This window comes from Argiope bruennichi, chromosome 4 (genome assembly GCF_947563725.1).
Source record: "Argiope bruennichi chromosome 4, qqArgBrue1.1, whole genome shotgun sequence".
NCBI classification, from domain to species: domain Eukaryota; kingdom Metazoa; phylum Arthropoda; class Arachnida; order Araneae; family Araneidae; genus Argiope; species Argiope bruennichi.
Genome location: NC_079154.1, coordinates 117,254,866 through 117,268,706, shown reverse-complemented (window position 1 = coordinate 117,268,706; position 13,841 = coordinate 117,254,866). Strand labels below are relative to the sequence as shown.

Genomic DNA, 13,841 nt, shown 5'->3' with positions numbered 1-13,841 from the left:
TGCCTGGCGACTGTCAATTCTTTTCTTTTAGAAGATAAACAAACATTTTTCTCTTAGCTTCCGTGATAAGACAGGAGATAATAAATGAGCTGCAACACTCCGTAAGAAATCTTGACAATAAGAACTAAATGTATGCATGTCTCGTACTAAAAAAGAATTTAAGAGATTGATGTTTCTACTTTCAAAAAGTATGGACAAAAGCTGGTGTTCCGATACATTTAACTCTAGAATTTAAATGATTTTTTTTAGCTCTGTTCATTAATTAAAGCCATTTTTTTTCAAATAAGGCTAAAAATTTATTTAATAATTGGGTTAAAACATTATATACGTACAACTGCTTTACAAATTTTATATATGTGTTCCATGCCAGAATGATGTTCCATGCTTAGAAGGTTTATTGAAATCTTTAAAAAACTAATGATATCGGTGTCTCGGTGTTTTGTCATATTTTTTACTTACAAAACAGTCACATTTTATTATTAATTGATTTATCTGGATCATCATCTTTCAAGTGATTTAGGGACAGTTTCAATTCGCAGATATTACTCGTTTCAATATTCAAAATATGGATAATGCTATAAAATCAAGTTAAATTGTTTTTAATTTCTTGAATTATTGACTAATTTTATAAAAATTCCATTAAAAAATTCGATTTCTGTCATAATGCATAACCTAAGTTCCAGTTACAAAATTTTAATCAACGTATCATTCGGAAATCTATATACATTAAGTAATAAGAGAAAAGTAATTTTAATTATTAAGACTGAATTGTAATTAAAAATATTTTTCAAAATATTTTCAAAAAATATCTGCAGTTAGAAAGCAAAACGCGTTACAGTATGCTTATTTTCAATAACCATTGATAATTTCCTGTATCTAAAACAGTAATAGAAATATTTTCTATAATAATTATGCAGATGCAATAGTTAATATTATACTAAAGAAAAAGATGAATTGACAAATGATATATTTGCATGGTGTTTGCTTTTCGAGCGTTCGAACGTTTTAAATAAATCAGATTAATAATGTCGCAAAATAAAGCGGAAAAATTATTATTACTAAATAAGGTCACAATATACAGTTAGAAAAGGCAAATAAAAAAATTAACAGAATTCGAATTGTCCAATTTAAAAGAAGTCGGTCAGTCAGAGACAAGAGTTTCTGAAGGCACAATTTCATTAAAGTACCTATCAAGCATTATAAGCATTTGGCTGTGTATATTGCATGTTTCATTTCGTTTAAACATGCCACTGTCCTCCAAGTAGTTGCCAAAAACAATTCAGCCTGAAGTTGGATTGAATAATCACTAACAGTTACAAGAACTGTGTTGACAAATTAATCCGCGAAAAGCTGAAAATAACAGAGATTAGTTAAGAAGTAATCACATGTTAGGCAAATAAAAACAAGTTGATGAAAATAATTTCAATGGACCATATAATCATTTTGTGTTACAGACTAATAATATTTAGACTGACTGCATTATCAACTAAATTTTTCTTGACGATAAGAAATAATAAAGATAATATCACACCGAAACATGCACTCGCTTAAGAAAAATATTGAATTTAGATTTGAAAAATTAAATACAAAAAATCTTTGTATGCATTGGAATCAAAGAAAATATACATAAATGTCTGGAAAGAGATAGTAAACAAGGTATAATGTACCATTTAAAATATTCGTTAATCCTAATTTAAACCTCAAAGAAATGCCCCATTTAGATTTATAAGAATCAATTTTTATTTTCTTAAATTCCAGTACATCGAAATATCTATAATTATTTAACACTTTCGCGCTTTTGTATAGTTATCAAAAAGTTTCAACAATTTCTTAAGAAACATTATTCGATTAAATCACGTTCTTACGTACATATGAGACAATTAATGGTAACAAAAAAAATTCATATTTAGGGGGATTTGGACAGCCAAATTGATTTGGGGATTTGGACAATAATTTATAATACTGAAAACATATAATATCTTGTATAATTTCTTAGGGAATATAGAATTTTTTCAAAAGTATTTCTTCGCAAATATTGCATCAAAGTATTTAAAAAAAGAAAGAAGAAGAAGCGACTTTTGAACTTTCTGGAATTGCAAAAAAGCCTATGAAAGCAGACTAATCTTTGGTTACTTCCTAAAAATATAATTTATGCCAATTACACCATTAAAATGTGATGCAAACTAATTTCTGCTACATAAGATAATATTAATATTTTAATTTCATCGTGAACTGATATGGCATGCACATTTTTTTGAAGCGGAAATATTTGAATTCCATTCTGAATAATTAAATTCTTTTAAAATGATACTGGATCATCCGTATTATGTTATTTATAAATTGAAATCTAAAATTAATCATTCTAATTTACGATAAAAATTAGAGAATTAATTAAGATTTAAATTAAGAGATATCATTACACACACACACACACACATATTATATATATATATATATATATATATATATATATATAGACAACTACAAAATAATAAATAATTATTATTGATTAAAGAAAAAAAACGAAACAAATCCCTAAATAACTAAATAGATTATTATTATTTCCATTTAAGTTTACAAAAATGAAAATATATCAAAAATTTGTTTGATCGCATTGAAAGACTCATATATTGCAAGAATTTTCTCGATATTATTATATTATAAAGACTCATTTATACTCGTCTGTCTTGTTCATCATTTTGACCCATCTATAGAGTATATATAAATAAGTTTAATTTGAATTCAGTTCCTCTTGTTGTCCAACAATTGGGCATAAAAAGAGTTCAATCACTTGTCAAATCTATAGACAATTCCTATACAAAGAAAATTTTGGTTGGTAACAGAGTACATTTATTTCCGCCGAAACATTAGCATTTGCTGGAGCGTTGCACGACAAAGAAAGAGTAAAAAATTGAAGGAAACTAAACAGTTTAATGGACATTCATTTTTCAAACAGAAAGATAAACCTAGAAAAAGTTTGTGATGCATGAAAAATTTTGACCTTGACAAGTAAGAAAGTCAATGTCAGTTCAGTAGATGAAGGTTATATCGGGAAAACGAAAAGGGAAAAATAAAATTTTACCAAACAAAGCTCGTTTTCAGAAAGTTTTCTCAAACACAGTCATCTTCTTAAATAAAAATTCGAGGCAAATCAGACTTCTAGGCTATATATAGATTATTACATGATCGATATAAAGTTTTTTTTCGATTCGAAGAAACCACAAGGAACAGTATTTGTTAAAATGTTTCTACGAAATCTGTTGAAACTAACTTTAAAGAAATTTGTCGATACGTTTGCAGAAGTACTTTTTCAATTATCTATGTTTAATCAATCATATGATAAAGCAATTTGTTAACAGATGTTTAATTGTAAATATTTACTGCATTGTATTTAATACGCTTGTCAAAACATAACTGTTTTCTAATGTAAATATATTTTTATGAGTTTCATATTTATAAATAAAAATAAATAACATCGATTGTCAGTAAATATAATATAATGAGTCTCCTTATCTCTACTTTTTATTATAATTTATCATATAAATTGGTTCACTTTTTGTCGATGATATTCGTAATATTTAAAATCTAAATCAGCAATTTATTTACTGCATTCGAAATTTTTAATATTTTCTATTTAAATAATGCAATGCATTTCAGTATGAGACGCTGGCATTTACACAAGAGGCAAGTGCATGCATTTTTAATTGTTGCACTCATTTATTTCATCATCTTTTACTATTGCGTTTATTTATTAGCGAAATATCGAATAAAATGACTGAATATATTTGTGAGCAAAATATTATACCTATGAATAAAAATGAATATTTAAGAATTAATGAATTTGGAGAAAAAGTAACAGGACAATCACGTTAACAAAAGTCGTTTCTTTCGAGCAATATTTTTCGAAATTCTCGAAAAGAAACATCAAAATTACGAAATTAAAAATTTTAAGTGACAAATCGTCAGTGAAAAAGATAATTTCGAATGTTTTTACATGATTCTTAAAGATGCCAGCAGATGACATTTGGTTGAATAACTTAAAATGTACCTGGAAAACCAAGCTTCGCTAGTCATTTTTTTTTTCTTTTTGTAAAATCCTAAATAAGATCCCATTCTATGGCTAGTTTATAATCCTATGGCTAGTTATAAGCGAAATCGAATCGAATTGCAAACGCGGAATCAAACATGAGAAAAACAATGGGAATCCGAAGTCCTAACTACTACTCCATCTCTGGTACGCTTCTGCAGGTTATGTATAGCTACATGTCCTTATTGGGTTATAAAAACAATTTTGTGCTTAAAATCATGTTTTTTTCAGGGGATACACCTATGCAGATAAGCTTAAAAAGCAAAACCTTATCTAAATATAAAATGAGATCCAAATCGCTAGAGCTGTTTCCGGGACACACGAAATAAATTTATATTATATATACACAAGAATTGCTCTTTTAAAGATAAAATTATTTGATTATGCGAATTATTTGATGCAAGATTGATTTGTCGTACAAAAAAGTCCAGGCGAGATTACTACTGCTACTTAATTTATAAGAAATTTAACTAGCTATTTTACAATCTTAAAATTGAAATTGAGACATTAAAAGTTATTTTCTCACAGACAAATAGCATAGTTTAATATTCGAGTGTCATCTACGCTATATTTTTAGGTGTAAGACGATTCTCTCTGGCGACACTGTGCTTCATAGAAACTGATCATCAATGACAACTTCCTTGACATTAATCCGAGAAAGTCGCACGTCATAATTTTATTGGGAAACCGACATCGCGTGAATCCACGATTAGTTGCGTGTGATCAAAAAAGTGGCCATTTAAGCGTGGGACAACGAAATCCTATAAAAGAGCAATCAATTGAGGCTCTCGAGACGGAGAAGAAAAAGAAATCAAAGTAATTTTTCATGGAAGAAATCTACATTTAAAAAGAAGAACATAATACAGATGTCTGTACAATATAGTTTCATTCTTGTACGCTTCATTAAAGGATAATTTGCTGCAGAAAGGAGATGGTTCCACTTTGAGAGAAGGGGGCCAGTTGTATATATACCAACTTGTGATAGAAAATCCTTTTAATTGGCGCAAGAAAGATGGCGCTTCAATCGTTTAGCTTTTGTATTTTTTAAGAAATGCAGCAGCTTGCCTCGTTAATTTGTTGCAAGAGACCGATAACTCCTCGAGTTAAATTCATTTCAACTGAAAATTTTCAGTAAAAATTAAATAAAATAAAACAATTTTAAGTAAAAATATTCCACATTTAGTCACTTGAAGGGTTGAAATATGTAATACAATATTCCAGCTGAGAAATACATATAACCCATTGATACACGGCTTTATGATGGACTAATGGAACTCCCAATGAGACAAATATTTCTGAAGGGAACTGTATTAATTAAAAAAATAAAAGCAAGGTTTCCCTTTGAAAGTCAAAATATGTTATATTTCAAATGAAGTTTTCTTTAAATAGAAGATTATGACCAATTTATTTATTGACTAATTTAGTACCAAATTTTTAGTGATTAAGTAAGACCAAGAACGCTGCACTAGATTTTGCAGATTTCATTTACTGTGTTCAAAGAATACATTGTCTTTTTTTCGCAGGAAATCCTAAAACTTAGAGATTTACTAAATGTCGAAATAATTTTTTGATGATTATAAAACTTTTTTCTACACTTCATCTATAAAAAATTAAAAATATATAATTCAATTAAAAAAATTAGAACTAATCAGTATAATTTAAGGGATGACAGCATAGGCAAAAATGAATATACAACACATTACAATGTCTAAATAAAGTCCTAACTACAGACAGGCAGTCGGCATTAAGTCTCTTAATTAATCTATCCACGAATGCTAACACAAGTTTCAGGGCGAAAACTTCACAAATGAATATCCTCAGCATAAAAACCAACTTAATATCTCTCAGTTAAAACAACAAGCAATTTATAATAAAATATTTTACAAAATAAAAGTATCGAATAGAAGCCGAGATAAGAAAAAAGAAAATTCATAGAACGGAAATATCAAGAAGAATATAATTTTGATTATCAAGATAAGCACCATTTCACTCTCCGTGTGAACCGCGACAGACACCATCGTTTGACAGTGAATTTTTCTTTCAGGTCATAGACGATATTCAAACTAAAAAATATCGATAATCGGATATCGCAACTTAAATGGAAAGAACAATAAAACACGTTTGTGACTAAACTTGTTAATGCTTTTTAGTAATGATGGTGATGAAAATATTATTTAACACGCACTTAATGAATCAGTTTGGATAGAAAAAGTTTTCATCAAGATGCTTCTCTTAATTATAAAAAATAATATTATATATAAATATTTGGAATGCAACCAACCACAATATATATGATTTAGCAGATGCATGACCGAACAGAAGAAACTTTTGAAATTTTAAACTCGATTCATTTCATCACGGGAGGTAAAAATTGCGTACAAGAAAGAAGCGTCTACATCGCGATAAAGAGCAGAAGAGAGCAAAATTTTTTACTTCAGTGATTTTACTATGAGCTTTTGATAGGGATTTCTTTGACATGGGTAGACTTAGGAAAAGGAATCTTAGGTATCTTTGCAAAAACGTTGTAAGCATTGAGGAATTTTATTCCTACGCTCAGAGCGCGACAACCTGCTGAATTCAGCAGTTTTACAGAGCGTGTGTAGTATTAATTAAATAAAAAGTGGGAATGGGATCAGGAAATAAGAGAACTTAGGATTTAAATTAGATTCAGAGATGTTATTACATATTATATTTTATTTTTCCATGTTAGATAACAAGAATTTGATAATACTGTACTATATGTTTTGGGAATTTAACCAAAAATGACCATATTAAAAAAGGATTCTTCTTATTGAGTAAAATATGTTAGATACTTTAAAGTTCAAAATAAAAGGGACTACAAATAAATTCGCAGTTATCATCTACAGTTATTTTTTTATCTATTAAAAATGTTTTACGCTAAATTGCTACAACGATACCAAGATCGAAGAGCAAACTATACTGAACGGAAATACAGAAAGATTCTATACAGAAAAATTTGTTTTAAGTCCTTCTTAATATAAAAGATAATTTTAAAAACTCAATTGAATTTCTAAAATTATAAAATTATTCTTTTCAATAGATATCGATAGATGTTAATGTAACATTCTTATTTCAACTGGATGTTTACCGAAGTTTCAAAACTGAAGTTTCAACTTTTAAGTGAAATAACAGACTCATTAATTCACTGAAAAATGACAAATATTACGCACGAAATCTCTCTTGAAGGAAAAATTCCTTTCATTCATTATCGGATAACAATTTTTCACGGGAGCCAAACAATGCAAAAATTTTAATTTCCTTTCAAAACTTTCCTGAAGATGGCATAATTGAAATCAAAGTATTTATCAAAATATATAATTTTTCCCGATACTTAAAATATATATTCGAAAGGAAAAGCTGCGTAGCGCTAGAATGAAACCAGGTATCACCAAGCAAGAAACAGAAATTATTTTTTCAATAAATATTCAAGTTTGAAGAAACATGATCAGTAATGGATCAGTCACGAATTTATAGCATGATCATCAAATAATAGCCTGAACACTGGTTCAGAAGCAACGCCGCACTTAAATTTCGTTTTTGAAAAATGCACAATGTGTCACGATTAAGTTTCACTTTGTTAAAACCTCACCGACTTCTTTGACCTTGAATAGTGTAAAGGATATTCTTAAGGCAAAATGAAGGATTTGATAAAAATGTTAAATGTTTCAAATCAAATTTAATGATTTTTACAGTGATGATGTTAACATTATCAGTATAAATGCTAATACTGTAATGGAATAGTAAAAATAAGCTGTTGCCTATTCCGTTTATAAGCGATATACTAATAAATCATTTATAACCAAAAATGTTAACACACCCATCACTATTTTTTGCATTTCAACTGCACAACCGCATGGTAACAGCATTAAATAATAGAAAATTCATATGTTCAAATGCTGCATAATGTTTTTAAATCCTTGCATTCGAGCCGCATTTGTTGGTTAAATTCTTTAAGAGACAAAGCAATTTCTTAAATTAATACGCAATGTTAATAATTATGTTCTTAATAAAGATTTGTCTAAATTGTTCGAATACAAAAATTGAATTATATATGTTTTAAACCTAAATTATGTATGCAATCGAAAGTCATCGTAATGGTGACAGTGGAGTGTTACGGTTTCATACAATTATATAAAAAAAATATTCTATAGTATGACAATTTCAGGATTTAACGATTTTAACGATTTCAGGATCACGATAGTTTAAAGCGAAATCTTTGATCTAGTTAATGCTGCAACATTTATATAATCCTAACTCATTTTAGTTTTCTTTGTTCCTTAGATTAATAGTAAATTTTAAAACTATTGGACGATTGTTTCGGCACAAATCTTGAAATACTAAATTTTGTTCAGATAACGAGGACGATGTCTCAATCAATACTTTAATCTGACCAAATCAACGGAAGTGCGTGCTATTTCGATGGATTTAATTTAAAATGGAAAAGATGGATTTAATTTTAGATGGAAAAGATGAATTTAATTTTAGATGGAAAAGATGAATTTAATTTTAGATGGAAAAGATGAATTTAATTTTAGATGGAAAAGATGAATTTAATTTTAGATGGAAAAGATGAATTTAATTTTAGATGGAAAAGATGAATTTAATTTTAGATGGAAAAGATGAATTTAATTTTAGATGGAAAAGATGGATTTAATTTTAGATGGAAAAGTTGGATTTAATGTAACAGTATGCTGGTCATTTTGACCCGGCAATATATAAAGAAGTCTACTTACTAGTTTCTATGTCACAATTGCCGGAGTAAGGTGCATGAGTCCCGTGCACATGGTTGCACGGGTCTTATGCAACGTTGGTAAAATCAGCTCTTGAAGTAAAGATTCTGACATCAACTTTCAATAAAACTCGATGATTTTAAGTACTATTGCAGAGCTCGAATTGGGATATTTTACCTATCTTCACATTGATTTAGAAGCCTGAAGAATGAAGTATCGTCCTCATCATTTGCCCGCAGTTCAAAATTTTGAATTACCACAACACACTTTGAAAACTTTTTTAACTAACTTCTTGAAGCAACTTAAAAGAAATTCACGGCCTTTTTTTAAATTAAATTTTTCGTTATTTAAAATGACGAATTTTCAACATTTTTTTTTTTTTTGAATTAAATGCGTGAAAAAATAAAATTATATATAAAAACAAACTAAAGAAAATTCTAAATTAAACTAAATATTTCCCGAATCTAAAAGTTTGAAAGAAATTGAAACAATTAAATGACAAAGAACAGATTTTAAGAATGAATATAACAAGCGTATTAGATAATTTAATTAAAAAAATATTAAAATTCAAAATAAGAAGCCAAAAGAGCATTTCCCTAAGTCTTGCAAATAAACGAAGAATAAAAACATAGCTATAATGAATATTCTAAAAGAAAATGCATGGATGAAATCATAAGGAAACGAATTCAAAAACTGGTCAATTCTATCAAAATATTTCGCCTAGTATTATTATTTTAAAAACTAAATAGAAAAATTAAGAAAGCATTCATTTAAGAACATCAAATTATAAAAGAATATCGTAAATGCAACTCACAAATATGAAATAAAATAGGAAAAAATTCTTAAAAATCAACTGAAATAATTCTATGCAGAAAGTGCACTATTATCAACTCCATACCATCCAATTTTGGTTTCTTTGAATCCTTTAGAAAGTAATTTATAATTTTTGTTGCCATGAGAAAATAAAGTTAACGCAAGTTTATGAAAATTTAAATAAAATCGCCAAATTTAAACTAAGATATTAGCATCATTTTTAATGGACAATAATAGTGCGTTTAATGATGGTTAAATCGCAATGCTTCCGCTTTTTGCAAATAAACCATCATGAGAAAAAGACGGAATTATAAAATAAAGAATTCCAATTCCATTTCCGTTAACAAATACTGGTAAGAGAATACCAGAACTTTGTCATAACCAAATGTGCGGCGAAGATTTGTTTACTATGAAATTTTCAACTAAAATTTCTCGTAATGACGGAAATCAAGAATATCGTAAGACATGCAATGGCAATTAATAATTTGACTTAATTAAATGTAAAAATATTAACTTATTAATTTACAAAATATCGGGTTTAGACAAACAGCAAGGATCGAGCCCGAAGTATTGATTACCTGTTGCTTCTGAAGTCTTGATGGCAAGGTACATCCGATAGGTGTTATCGGGCCGGTGTCGTGTTCGAAGACTGCCAGCAACTCTCGAAGAGTTCGTAAGGTGAGTTCTTATGCTTGCTGCTGATAACACTCACGACAATGCTTGAAGGGGGGAGGAAGAGAAGAGGGGGAAGGGGGCACCCATTGAGCCAATGAAGCTGCCGATCAAATATATGCGGTGCTGAAAGGGGTAATTTGCCTTGATGACGTCAAAGAGGAAGCCGTGGAGCTGATGACTTTTTAAGCATCCCCCTCTCCCTTAATGGATGCGGTATCCTTTTTAATACTTCTGCCACTGTTGTGTTCCGTTGATTTCGGACACTTACTTGAATAACAGATATTAAAGGGGGATGATTTTCATTCTTTTTATTTTTTTTGGAAAAAAAAAAGAATTTGGAAATAAAATTGAATTTTATGGGGGATAACTAAATCTCCGGTTCTGGGAATGACCAGCGATGAACGTTCATTTTATTATTCTTCATGCATTGTATTCAATTTGTAACCTCTTTTTTCAGCATTGCCTTGAATAGGCAAAAGTGGCGAGCGCATTCTTCAGTAATGGAATCAAAAGTGGTTATCTGGTTTCCGCATGTGATTAGGCAAAGTGGATTGGCGGATGTCTTCGGAGCAGAAGAAGAATATTTTATTCAAGTAGAAAGACTTTGAAAGGAGATTTACGAATGGTACAGAATTATTCTGGGTCATTCCCCGATAGTGCGATAGTACAAAAGAAAGGTTTTACTTTACTTTCACCCCAATATCCAATTTCCAATATTATCAATAAATTCTTATGCGAGGACATTCAACAAATAACATTTTTTCATATGTACTAGATTTTATGCATGGTATCCCCCCCCCCGTACTTACACTACTGTTTTTTTTTTTTTTTGTTTTTTTTTTACCACTAAGTAATTAGAATTCTCTTCCATAGATAATCTGTGAGGTCTCTAAAAACTCAGAAGTCATTTCATTCCCTAGTCTTTTGATATCACTATACACGAGGCGATTGATATTAGAAAAGCAACACTAATAGGAGGTAAAAATAACGCTATAGGAGGTTGAAATGAGCAACAGATTTACTTCCGAGTGACTAAATAGAATGAGTTGAAAATACTTTCACGTAAATTCCTTGTTTCAAGAGAAGAATTGAATCTGTTTTAAACTTTTGTACTCGGATGACTCCTCTCACGCACCGTTCAAGATAGTGTAACATTTTGACATCTCATTAATTAATTTTTTAATATTGATTGTTAAAAATACCAACAGAGTGATAAGAAGACTTAGATTAATTTTTCGGGGAAATTCAACATAAAACAATTATATATTTCATTTTTGGAGTAATAAACAAATCCTTTGAACAGGTGAATAATTAAGCATCGCATTACTTTTCTGAGTCAAAGGGTTAAAATTCTCTTTGTAAGAGAATAAGTACTAAATAAAATTTCGGATAATCTAATAAGTAAATATATATTTCGGACACGCATCTGTAGTTGACTTATTCTATTAAAAAGTTCTCTGTGGAAAATACCATAGAAGCTTTATCACCTCATACCTTTTTAAAGATGGCGGATGCTTTGTACCCTTGATTTTTAGAACTGGTCAATCATTAGGCCGAAGACTTAATTCCAAAGACGATTAGTTTGTTAAATTATATGAATTCATTTTAAAAATATGAGGGGAATGTTTTAAGGAGGTTTAGTTATTTTGGAACAGAATTGGCATTTAACCTCTTCGTCATCCATAACGCGTTTAGCGCGTTTAAGTGAAACTTCTGCAGGGCGACCGTAGCGCGCTTCAAGCGTTTTTCTACATTTTAAAACTTTACGCTTAAAATGTTTTAAAGACATTTTTAAACGCTTTGTAAATATTTATTTGTTTGAGTTTTTTTTCGTTTGTTCCAAAAACAGAAATTTTCGCAGACAGGAGAGGACGGCGAAAGGGTTAATATGTACCAGGCCTATACAAACATCAGATTTTTCGTGGAATCATATTTTGTGCCTGGAGTGCTCCAGTCTCGAAGCTAATATTTTACCACCAAGACAACATAGGTATGACCCGGCGGAAGTCGTTGTAGATATTAAATATGTAATAAGTTGAATAATTTTAGTGACACGGAGCGACAAATTGAATAGCATTCCCATTTCAGGAGTCGTTCATATGATCTGATCGCATTAAAATTAAATAAATTATCTTCAGGAAGCTTCTGGTTGTTTCAAAATGAGCAACAAACCAATTTCAAATAATTATTTACATATTCTGGTTATTTAATTTTTTTCAACTGCGGAACTTAATCACCCAGAAAATATCTTTTGAAAAGGTTTTCGCAATCTATTTTAAAAACCATTCTTCTAGTCATCATTTAATGTAAACTACATTGTTAGCAGTAAAAAAAAATCACAATTATTCAGAAATAAGCGAAGAAAATTACAATGGGTATTTCACAACATTCTGACCTAAAGTAGCGTTCTTACTTTTCACTCAACTGTTTTTTTTTCTTTCAGGAAAATTTATAAAAAAAAGTAAATCTACTATTCAACTTGGAGTTTTGGAAGAATAGAACAATATAAAATTTCACTTTCGTTAATCTTTTGCATGAACATTCTTTGCGCATTGATTTTTCGACGTATTCTTTTTACTTTGATTTTATTTGATTTCATCAGTTAAATTATGTCCATTCTGAAGATACAGAAAAGAAGAACAGTATCATGGTTATTTTCGACTCCTCTTTCCAAATGAAATCGGCTACTGTATGGAAAACTTCTTTTACCTATATATGCTATTATAGATCTTCATCCATATAAGACTCAAGCGCCACCCATGCAAAATCTGCCATTTCAAGATCTATAGGTAATTTTTTAAACATCGTGGGAATAATTGACTCAATGTATAAATTAAATTGTATTTTACTAAAGATCATCTTGGATAGAATTTTTTTTCTATTTACAAATTAGTTGAATTAACGACGTAATCAAGCGGATGTCTCATTTGACATCTGGTTTACAAATGAGATAATGGTGAACAATTAGTTAATGCAATTTTTCAAAAGCTATGTAAAAAAAGTATTTTTTTTATTAAATTCCATTTTTGCTTATTCTCCAAATTTAAAAACAGCAAACGTTTTACAAGGGACTAATCTTGGAGCAGGAGCCAAACTGACTCGTACTTTTATTGAATTATTACTCACGAATCAAGGGTGCGGTGGTCTGGCAATGGAGTCTGCTTTTAGAATCAAAGCAGATCTAAAAATTTGGTATGTATATGGAATTGATGCGTGTTAGCATCAGCAACTAGGATAAATCGTAGAGTGAACCTAGCAACATGGCAATCGCAGAGTGAACCTAGCAACATGGCAATCGCAGAGTGAACCTAGCAACATGGCAATCGCAGAGTGAACCTAGCAACATGGCAATCGCAGAGTGAACCTAGCAACATGGCAATCGCAGAGTGAACCTAGCAACATGGCAATCGCAGAGTGAACCTAGCAACATGGCAATCGCAGAGTGAACCTAGCAACATGGCAATCGCAGAGTGAACCTAGCAACATGGCAATCGCAGAGTGAACCTAGCAACATG

The 13,841-nt window shown here is 29.8% G+C and overlaps 1 protein-coding gene across 5 annotated transcripts in view; it reads right to left on the bottom strand.

Moving 5' to 3' along the window:
* The window catches only part of LOC129967060 (G protein-activated inward rectifier potassium channel 3-like), a 154,756-nt gene that overhangs the window by 35,618 nt on the left and 105,297 nt on the right, over positions 1-13,841 (bottom strand). Inside the window, exon 1 of one of the 5 annotated variants that reach the window (XM_056081709.1) lies at positions 10,230-10,352. The exons of the other annotated variants lie outside the window; for them this stretch is intronic. The gene's annotated coding sequence lies outside the window, so the exon portion shown is untranslated. Of the gene's footprint in view, positions 1-10,229; positions 10,353-13,841 lie in introns of those variants that run through there. 5 annotated transcript variants of the gene reach the window in all.